Here is a 12,226-nt window from a genome sequence, read left to right on the forward strand (position 1 = left end):
TGGGAGGGTTCTGATTGTGCAGCAATTGTTGAGGAAATATTTTCGGACGTCGAAATTGAGGTTTTTGGGGTGGTGGTGGGTGGGTTTTCTGTGGTTGCAGTTGGGGTAGGGTTTGATGTCGCCGGCATTCCTCCGGTTAGGCTAAATTCGGCTAGGGTTGTTGCCCAGTCTCTGTTGGGGTCATGTTGGCTTAGAAACGCCGCCAGTGCGTCTAGAGGAATCATCGTCGGGATTTGTGTCGTCGGCGGTGGTTGTGATCGTTGTGGGCTTGGCGGCCGCGACTCGGCTGCTGGCTGGAGTTCTGACGAGGCTTCGCCGGTGGTAGATGCCGGGTTGTTGGTTGCCTTTCTCTTTGCCATGACTGTACCGGTGGTGGTTTGCGGTGGTTTCTGTAGTGGGTGGTAGTTTTTCGGAGTGGGGGTGGTGGTTGTGAGAGAGAGAGTGCAGGTAAGGGTTTGTAAAGTGAAGGGGAGTAGGCGGTGGGGTGTTTTATAGAGTGGTGGGCAGTTGAGGGTTTTGACCGGTTGTAGGCGGTCGCTCGGTTGAGACGCTTCGTGTGGGAGGCGGTTGTGCTTGCTGGCAGCCGATTGGACGTTACTTGTCACGTCCTTGCCTCACGCGCCTCCCAGCCTCTGCACTCGCCTGCAAAGCTGCAACACACCCAAAATTCAAACTTTACTCAACTCCCTCTTCTCAATTAGTTAGAAATAGAAAAAGTAAATAAATGGCTCTTTAATATAATTCAGAGTTTCACCCAAGTGGTATCCTCGTGGTCAGTACGAACTCCGAATTAATATCTAAGATCCGAAAAATCTTTTTGTTGTTTTTCCTTCTTAACTTAAATTAAATTATCAAATATTTACAATATTTACATCATTACTAAGGGTAATTGAAGTTTTACCCGGTCAGTAAGTACAATACTTATGCCGCTGACCAAGTGAAACTTCAAATCCCTTTCCTACTGGTCATTTAGACGCTCTTAAAGTGTAGTGGAATTTCTTCCACTACACACACCTCTTCATTTTCCCTATATATTTTCAATCTATGTCCATTAACGACAAAAGGTTCAGAGTTAGGGATACTCCCTGAAATCTCGACCGCTCCATTAGCACGTAATGCAGTGATAATGTAAGGTCCTGCCCATTTGGATTTGAGCTTCCCAGGCATTAGCTTCAGTCTTGACTGGAAGAGTAGTACTTTCTGACCAACTTGGAGATCCTTGGTTCTCAGATTTTTGTCGTGCCACATCTTTGTTTTCTCTTTATACCACATGGCTGAGTCGAACGACTCCAATCTGAGTTCTTCCAGCTCTTGTAGTTGTAGCTTCCTTTCCTCTTCACAGGCCTTAGCATTCATATTAACCTGTTGTACTGCCCAGTATGCTCGGTGTTCAATTCCCACTGGCAAGTGACACATCTTCCCAAAGACGATGCGATAGGGGGACATCCTTATAGGAGTTTTGTAGGCTGTCCGATATGCCCACAGAGCATCTTCCAACCTTGTGCTCCAATCCTTTCTGGAGGGGTTGACTGTCTTCTCTAGAATGCTCTTTATTTCCCTGTTTGAGATCTCTGCCTGCCCGTTGGCTTGAGGGTGGTAAGGACTGGATAGGCGATGATGAACTCCGTACTTCTTCATCAATGCTTCGACTGTTCGGTTGCAGAAGTGAGTCCCTTGATCGGAGATGATTGCCCTTGGTATCCCAAATCGGCTGAAGATATGACTCTTGAGGAACTTTGTGACTTCTTTAGATTCACAAGTGCTTGTGGCCTTGGCTTCTATCCATTTTGACACGTAGTCAACTGCCACTAAGATGTAGGAGTTCCCATAAGATGATGGAAAAGGACCCATGAAGTCCATACCCCAGATGTCGAACACCTCACAAACTATTACTGGAACCTGCGGCATTTCATCTCTCGCGGAGATCCCACCGGTCAGTTGGCAACGGTCACAGCCCTTGCAGAACTCGTATGCATCTCTATTCAGGGTTGTCCAGTAGAATCCGCTATCTAGCACCTTCCTGGCAGTCTTCCTTGGCCCGAAATGTCCTCCACATGCCAAGGAGTGGCAGTGCGTCAGTACATCCCATTGCTCCCAGTCAGGAACGCATCTTCTAATGACCTGGTCTGCTCCTGCCTTCCACAAGTATGGATCGTCCCAGAAATAATACCTTGCTTCGCTCTTGATCTTCATCCTCTGAGCCTTTGTCACGTTTGGCACCATTGGCAGTGCTGGGGTTTGGAGCCCCTTGCACAGCGGAAGACTTGTACAAAACAAATAAATCAGACGAGGATCTATTTGACCGATTATGCGATTAATCAATTCACATGTTAAACAGATAATTGCATGCTAGAACGCAAATAATTCATGCTTAGAAAATATAAATCCTAAACATGATTTCTACGGTTTAGAGTTACCGATTTGATTCTCCAAAGAATCGACGATTGCTTGCGCCTTCTCCATGATGATCTTCAATACTAGACCACGGATCTTCTCTCTGGTTCCCGAACTGTATCCCAATATCAGTGTGGGCTGATCTTACTAGAATACTAGGACTTAAATAAAGAAGACAGAAGAAATCCTTTTTGAAACAGGAGTAGAATTCGAAAATTCCTACAGCTGGGGAGCTGATAATTTTCGAAAATTTTGAATAATAAAATTGTGTTATTTCTGTCTCCTTTATTCTCCTATTTATATTAAGTTCCTTTTGGGCCCAGACAGGGATCTATGGAAGGTTTTGGATATGGGCTCGCCCAATTAGCTTTTTACTAATTAAATTGAACCCACAATTTAATACAAGCTTATATTGGAATATTACGAGCAGCCACTACAGAAGTAATATTGAACTCTCCCCATCCAAATCCGAAATTATAAGTAATCCGGGTTTCCACTTTTATTATTTATTTCCCGCGCTTAAGATATAAATGTCCATTAATTAATTAATGTCTGCTATGGACTTAATTAATTAATATCTTATTAATTCCAAGAGTGGACTTAGCAAGAAACATTTATTTATTATTCATAGAGTAATAAAACTCCAACTGGCCAGTTTTCCGAATAATAAAACTTTGTTCGAGCTCCTCTTGAGGACATTATCAAACGAGACTCACCTCGTGCACGTTTCAACATAATAGCAATCCTAGCACCGCTAGATATTAATCACCACTACCCAATATATCAGGATTGTTGGGTTGCGAAAAACCCGCACCATTTGATAAGTCAAAGTAGTGCATAATCAATACCGTATGCTCAATGCTAACCTACATTGATTAAGAAATAAATATTTATCAAGACCTCGCCTTTCAGTAGATAGCCTAAGGCAAGTCTTGCTGTTAGATCCGTTCAGTGCTATACCACACCAATGTCATCTTATTTCAGTAAGGCTTAGAAATATGCGGACTGACATTGCAACCTTTCACGATAGGTAGTCTAAGCCTATCTAGGTTGTGAAATTCTTCTTTTTCTTTTGCAAAGCATTGCATAGATCTGACCGTGTTACCTTAAAGTGGACGACGCCCACAACCGGTCTACTAAGCAAAAGACTTAGACCTTGTTTACTTCTTATGCATTTAAATGTTTGTAAGACATCTTATAAATGCACAAGCAAACACAATGTAATAATAATAGTGATTCTATTCGTGCGAGACTGCTCGAATAATACTGAATCGGGTTAAAAGTGGATTGTAGAGTTTTACGTATACAAGCAAGATTCTATTCGAGCGAAACTTGCTCGAAACATGCTTTTCAGTATACCAAACCTAACAATCTCCCACTTATACTCAAAACATGCTTTCGAGTATACCCACTGCCAAAAACTCTCCCACTTATACACAAAGCAGGTATTGATACTAGATATATCGAACTACCATTCATTTCACTAAGTGAAAGAAAAATCTGCTTGGTAGTTCTCTGATTATATCTTTTTCACCATAATGTCTTTGCTGCGTACTTGATCTTTAATTAATTTCATCCCCATATGTGATTGCTTAGCTTAATAAACTCGTGTGTCCTTTGAGTTAGCCTTCACTAGAGTAATTAAATATAATACTCACAGGCATACTCAAACTTACGATTAAAGCTATTAGGAAGATATTCCTAAGGTAAACACATAATCAGAGGATAACTTACTCGATCACTGATTAGTAATAAAACTAAGACAGTGTAACCTCAAGGACATTACATGAATGACTGGTAAACTAGAATATAGTTACTAGTCTTTCTCAAGCACTAGGGTATATTCATTACCTCAATCAAAATCCTTTGCCATGGTTAATGTGATATATACTTGCTATGCATAAGCACAACTAATATCAAACTTAGTACATATTATAGCATATATGAGACAACTATCTCCGAAACTAGTCTCATAATTCTTGATCTCACTAAGCGTCAAACGACACTTGACTAGAGACAAGACAATTCCATCTTGAGAGGTATAAACCTTTTCATGGAATTTCTAATGCTTAAATGTTCCAAGCAATGTGTAGATATAAGATTCCTAAGAGAATGTCAATATTCTTTCTAGCATCTTAAAAGGACTTAGATGCTTAAGAATGTAATTAGTTTCTCTTAAATCATTTATCTTAAACTGGGTAGACGACCAGTTTCCTGCGCCAGATGTCAATCTTAGTTGTTTGCAACTTTTGTAGATTTCATCATCGTAGAGTACCAATAACACCATATGTAATGCACTTTCAACTTCCTTGTGCTTACAGCACTGTTAAGGACACATGTCAAATTCCAAACATTTGACAATTTTGATAAAACACATATACTCTGATTTAGATGCTTGCCTAAGACCACGAAGGTCTATATAAGCTTCTAATCATGCGTTTCTTGCCCTTAATTACATATCCATTAGAACGTTCTAGTAGATGATTTCCTCAAGACTTCTATTTATAGAAGGCTGTCTTGATAATCATAATACATACATTCTAATTTATGTAAGTTCTAATAGACAATAGGATCAAATAAATCCTGGCACAACGATAGCGAGAAGATAATTCTCTTTGGGCATAACCCATTGTCATTGTCTAGCCATTTGAGATCCACATTTACACTTGCAAAGATACTTGCTCCCACTGACTGACACAGCCTATAGGTAGTTTTGCAAGTCTTGTAAAACATGTTGTCTATCTTAGATTGTAATATGGAATCTATCACCTTTTCAAGGATGATTATCCAAATTAACCAATACTACATTGTAGTTAAAGGGATTATGTTCAAGTTGATCTAAGACTGAGTCTTACGACACTCTTAGACCCATGAACTTGTTGTGTTCCAGTGGAACGCTCCCACTACGATATGATTCTTACAATCTTAGGCGCTGAAGTTGATTTTATTAGTGCAAAAGTTTCTAATGGTATGACTTCTTGGTAATGTGGAAAATCCGATATCTCTCTCTTTATTTTGAGAGTTATCACGCTGTTAGGCTTGTAGTTCATCTCTTGATCTTCATACAAGAATTATATCTTTGAAGATTACAGAACTTATAACCTTACATCATTTGGGACAAACCTTAAAACATGCCTCAGTATACAACTCCAATTTCTTGGACACTTTTCCAACACGTGTTGGAACAACATTACACCTTGAGATGTGCTAGACTAGAGACACTCTAGTCCACAACTCGTGTTTTTGTAGAAGGTACTGATGTTGGTAGTTTCTTTAATGTTTATCCCATCAATGATAAGATTTTAATGAGTACAACTCATCACTTAATCAAACTTGTCTTAGAAAGACTTTGATTCCTTCTTACATAACTATCCCATTCATTAGATGAATGCTTGGATTCGTTAATGGAGATTAGACTCCCACTACTGATCATAACCCTTTGCTCGTCTCCTTATGGTGTAAACCATTAAGACTTGCTAGTCTTTCTATGTTGCACTTCTATAAGTATTCTGAATCTCTTGAAAAATCAAATGATTCTAACTCATAGTGCATTAAACAGACTTTCTCAACTGTCAAGCTATTTAACGAAATGTTAAAATCTTGATAGTCTAGATCAGTTCGAACAATTTCTAAGTATTTTCTTGGCCTTAAGACTAAGAGCCATAAATACTTTATCATTCAATGATTAAGAAGTTGATGTGTTGTTGAATACTCAACCTTGTCGCACTTATATTATTTTAATACTAAGATGCCTTAAACATCAACCATAAAACAATAGTTGAGCATTAATAGCTCCCACTGCAACAAAAACCTAACTGGATGAAGATCTCTTACTTAGAAGTTGCATTGTCATGTAAGTCATTGTCCTTCTATAAAATAGGTCAATCCAACTCACAAAGCATCTTTTCTCGCTTTAAACAAACTTCGATGACAATCCAGGCTCTCTCATTTCCATATCTAGTCTTTTGTTCAAATGAACTAGGACTTAAGAAAAATGCAGCCTTTATGAATTCGTCATCTATCATGTTACTTTCCTCTAACAGTAATATAACGACTATTATTCTGAATTTCTACTTTTCAGCTAAACCTTCTTGTAGTCATTTCTTATTACTTTAGGCGATGACTTGTGTCAGAAACTATTTGAGTGATCAAAAGATCCTCAAAACATTCTGTCACTCTAGGATATTCTAATCGAATCATCTTGACAGATTCTATTGATATCCATCTTTCATCTTTATTAACCAAGACTTGTCGAGCTACTTAAAGGAAAATAGCTTGACCTTATTCCTCAAAGAGCTTGTCAAGTACATGCATAATGCATTCTCGAACATTCTTCGTGGAATTATGTCGAGGAAATGGAGGACATGAATCATTGAGTATAAACTCAAGGTTTTCAGCGATGAGAAACTTATCCACTTTCATTTCCGGTCTACATAATTTAGGCATTCGAGTTTTCTTTCTTTAAGGATCGCAGACAAATATTAAATGACATAATGATGATTTGGCAAAGAAACTTATTATCACATACTCATGCTCAATACATAATCACAAATCACCACAAAACAATTATGTATCTTACAACTGCAAAATTAATAAATTGTATCCTTCTCTGGAGGTTAATACGCATTAAAATTTTGACAATTTTACTGGTCACAACACCGACGCATCAATAGCTTCCTCCTCTGGAGGTTGACACGCCTAATGCTGCCTAAGCACGACCATCAGATTTAGCATTACAGAATTTTATTTCTACAACACACTCCCATAACAATGTTCATGTGTTGATAACAAAATCAAGCTATCTCATAAATTCTGATTGAACCCTGAACCTCGCAGTTCCTTAGGATTATTGTCCCCACTCTGCAGGTGGCAATAATATTGGGAACCACTTTCTGGTTCATTCTATTTATTATGTGAGAAGTCCGCCCTTATGAACTTACTGTTTTCGCAGGATTATTGTCCCTACTCTGTAGGTGGCGATAATATTAGAAAATCGGTTTCATAAAATTTGGCAGTCCAACCGATGGAGACCATATACAACGCACTTGTTGTAATCATCACTTAGATATTTTTATATGGTTTTTGCATAATTATCACATAAGCAGATAAAGCAGATAATCCACTTAAAAATAGATAAACACCAAATAAACAGATAAACCCATTTAATGCATGGCATTTAAACACACATGATAATCATCGAAAATTATTTAATCTAGTCAAGGGGGAATCAATTAAATAATTAAGTTTTATCATGGATAATGTTTATCCAAATTTATTTAGGATTTATCAAGATAGAGTTAACTATCTAAATCCATTTAGGATTATTCTAGATTTTATTTCGATAAAATCAAATCCTACAATTCAAGATAACGTTGATCTAGGATTATCATTATTTAAATCGTACTAGGATATTACTAGATAGAAACACTTCCATCATAATCCTTAAGACAAATAAAATCCAATCAACCAAGATTTATACAAATCTTAATTCTATTTAGAATAGACATCCAGAATATATCAAACAATACTTAGGATTTCTTAGATAAATAAATTTATCTAAATCCAATTAATTAAGGATTTTCTTATATATCATTAACATCCTAATCTATCTAGGACATACATCCAAATGATAAGGATAACTTGGATTAATACTTATTTTGATCCATCTAAGATTTGTCTTAATAGAATTAAATCTATTCAAATCCATAGGATAAAATAAATTAATATTAATATTAATCCTAATCCATCTAGGATTTAACTTGGAGTAAATCCATATAAATCCATAGAATTAAATAATATTATATTATAGTTATTCAAATCTATCCAAGATTTATCTAGGAACAAATCCATATAAATCTATAAGATAAGAATAAAATATTATATTATCACTATCCAAATCCATCTAGAATTTATCTATGAATAAATTCATATAAACTCATAGGATAAGAATAAAATAATATTATCATTATCTAAATCCAACTAGGATTTATCAAGGGATAAATCCACATTAATCCATAGGATATAGATAAATATTAGATTCTCATTATCCAAATTTAACTAGGATTCATCTAGGATTTAAATCCCTACAAGTCCATAAAATAAGGATAAAATCTATAATTAATCCATGATTTAATACAAAATCAAATCTTATATAATATATAAAATCTACAAAAGATATATTCAAATCTTATTTCCAAATTAATCTTGAAATATTTCCAAATTTGAATCCAAGGATTTGGAAATCCTAATCAAAATTTGGAAAGAGAAGTCACTTGACCGAACCTGGCATGGCTCGGCTTGACTCCCACTGAGTCCACGGCCGCTGCCTTGTTTCCGGCAGCCCGTCCCTTGCAGGCGCCGCTGTCGTTGCTGCGTCGTCGCTGTTGCGACGTCGCCTTCACAGCGGCTCCGGCAACAGCTTCCTCCGAGCCCGGAAACTGCCCAAGAAGGGCTCCCACTCGAAAGGTTGTCGCCGCCGGAAATTTGCTGTCTCGCGCCTTCCCGCAGCCATCGGCGCTGCTGTACAGAACAGCCCAGCCCGACGCTCTCGACGCTGCCCGTCAACGTCGCTCCGCTGGACCTCTGGCGTCGCACACCGGCGCTGCTCGCTGCTGCTGGGACATAGTTGTCTCTCCAGCCGCCAGCGCCGCTGTATCGCGCACCGTTCCGCAGCTGCTTCTGGTCGTTAACTCCTCATTCACGCTCGGCCATGTTTAATTCAATATGATATCCATGTAATCATTACACCAATTCAAAGATTACAAAATCAAATTGATACACAAGCAAGGAAGAATTTGAGTCAACGAACAAAGGTAATCAATACACACATTGATTGGATCAGAAATTAGGAAACTAATTCCACAATCACGCGTTTCATTCATGAACAAAATAAACACAATTTTGGTTGAGAATTGGTTCTTGCAATTTGTTCGAGCACACACAACCACGCAGCATACAAAACATGCGTTCAAGCAATTCACATAACAGGAAATTAATCCACATAATCAGAGCCAAAAATTGGCTCTGATACCAATTGCTGGGGTTTGGAGCCCCTTGCACAGCGGAAGACTTGTACAAAACAAATAAATCAGACGAGGATCTATTTGACCGATTATGCGATTAATCAATTCACATGTTAAACAGATAATTGCATGCTAGAACGCAAATAATTCATGCTTAGAAAATATAAATCCTAAACATGATTTCTACGGTTTAGAGTTACCGATTTGATTCTCCAAAGAATCGACGATTGCTTGCGCCTTCTCCATGATGATCTTCAATACTAGACCACGGATCTTCTCTCTGGTTCCCGAACTGTATCCCAATATCAGTGTGGGCTGATCTTACTAGAATACTAGGACTTAAATAAAGAAGACAGAAGAAATCCTTTTTGAAACAGGAGTAGAATTCGAAAATTCCTACAGCTGGGGAGCTGATAATTTTCGAAAATTTTGAATAATAAAATTGTGTTATTTCTGTCTCCTTTATTCTCCTATTTATATTAAGTTCCTTTTGGGCCCAGACAGGGATCTATGGAAGGTTTTGGATATGGGCTCGCCCAATTAGCTTTTTACTAATTAAATTGAACCCACAATTTAATACAAGCTTATATTGGAATATTACGAGCAGCCACTACAGAAGTAATATTGAACTCTCCCCATCCAAATCCGAAATTATAAGTAATCCGGGTTTCCACTTTTATTATTTATTTCCCGCGCTTAAGATATAAATGTCCATTAATTAATTAATGTCTGCTATGGACTTAATTAATTAATATCTTATTAATTCCAAGAGTGGACTTAGCAAGAAACATTTATTTATTATTCATAGAGTAATAAAACTCCAACTGGCCAGTTTTCCGAATAATAAAACTTTGTTCGAGCTCCTCTTGAGGACATTATCAAACGAGACTCACCTCGTGCACGTTTCAACATAATAGCAATCCTAGCACCGCTAGATATTAATCACCACTACCCAATATATCAGGATTGTTGGGTTGCGAAAAACCCGCACCATTTGATAAGTCAAAGTAGTGCATAATCAATACCGTATGCTCAATGCTAACCTACATTGATTAAGAAATAAATATTTATCAAGACCTCGCCTTTCAGTAGATAGCCTAAGGCAAGTCTTGCTGTTAGATCCGTTCAGTGCTATACCACACCAATGTCATCTTATTTCAGTAAGGCTTAGAAATATGCGGACTGACATTGCAACCTTTCACGATAGGTAGTCTAAGCCTATCTAGGTTGTGAAATTCTTCTTTTTCTTTTGCAAAGCATTGCATAGATCTGACCGTGTTACCTTAAAGTGGACGACGCCCACAACCGGTCTACTAAGCAAAAGACTTAGACCTTGTTTACTTCTTATGCATTTAAATGTTTGTAAGACATCTTATAAATGCACAAGCAAACACAATGTAATAATAATAGTGATTCTATTCGTGCGAGACTGCTCGAATAATACTGAATCGGGTTAAAAGTGGATTGTAGAGTTTTACGTATACAAGCAAGATTCTATTCGAGCGAAACTTGCTCGAAACATGCTTTTCAGTATACCAAACCTAACAGGCAGTTCTCCTGTTACTAAGTAGTTTGCCAAGTCCGCATACCAGGGTTCCTGTCCCACTTTCTCCTTGCCCTTGGTTGTTGCGTCCTGACCAGTAAGTCTCATCACCTCTTCCCAATCGATTTTTTTCACGGAGAAAATCACTTCACATAAATGCTCTTCCGAGAATCGATCCCTTACATCTTCAGTGTTCCCTTCTTGTATTATTCTACTCAAGTGGTCTGCTACCTTGTTCTCAACTCTCTTCTTGTCTTCTACCTCCCAGTCGAATTCTTGTAGAAGCAGCACCCATCTGATCAGTCGGGGCTTTGACTCCTTCTTCGCAATGAGATACTTGATCGCCGCATGATCAGTATAGACGATGACTCTGGATCCCAGTAGGTACTGCCTGAACTTCTCGAATGAATAGACAACCGCCAACATCTCCTTCTCGGTGGTGTCATAATTCCGTTGGGCTTGATTCAGGGTTTTTGATGCATAGAATATCACGTACCTTTTCCCATCTATCTTCTGACCCTGTACGGCCCCCACTGCATAGTCAGTAGCATCGCACATCACCTCGAAGGGGTGATCCCAGTCAGGAGCCTGAATGATCGGTGCAGAAATCAATTTTTCCTTAAGGAGGTTGAAGGCAGCCTTGCAATGCTCATCGAAGACGAACTCCACCTCGTTCTGGAGAAGCCTGGTAAGAGGTTGGGCAATCTTGGCGAAATCCTTGATAAATCTTCGATAAAATCCAGCATGGCCAAGGAAACCTCTTATTCCTTTCTGATTAGTAGGGAAGGGTAGTTTGGATATGACATCCACTTTAGCTTGATCCACCTGAATTCCCTTTTCTGACACCACGTGACACCACGTGTCCTAGAACAATTCCTTCTGTAACCATAAAGTGGCATTTCTCAAAGTTCAAGACCAGACTCTTTGCCTGACACCTTCCTAGCACCATATCCAAATGTTGCAAGCACGAGTCGAAAGAGTCTCCATAGACAGTGAAATCATCCATAAAGATCTCTATACAATCTTCAATCAAGTCCGAGAATATGCTCATCATGCACCGTTGGAAAGTACCGGGGGCATTGCATAGGCCAAATGGCATACGCCTATACGCATAGGTTCCAAACGGGCACGTGAACGTGGTCTTATCCTGGTCCTCCGGGTTCACATAAATTTGAAAGTATCCACTGTACCCATCCAAAAAGCAGAAGTACTTCCTCCCAGCCAGTCGCTCCAGCATTTGATCGATGAATGGCAGGGGGTAGTGGTC

The sequence above is a fragment of the Salvia hispanica genome, chromosome 1 (assembly GCF_029641045.1).
Source record: "Salvia hispanica isolate PSC_SH4W2 chromosome 1, Shi_PSC_v1, whole genome shotgun sequence".
In the NCBI taxonomy this organism is placed as follows: Eukaryota; Viridiplantae; Streptophyta; class Magnoliopsida; order Lamiales; family Lamiaceae; genus Salvia; species Salvia hispanica.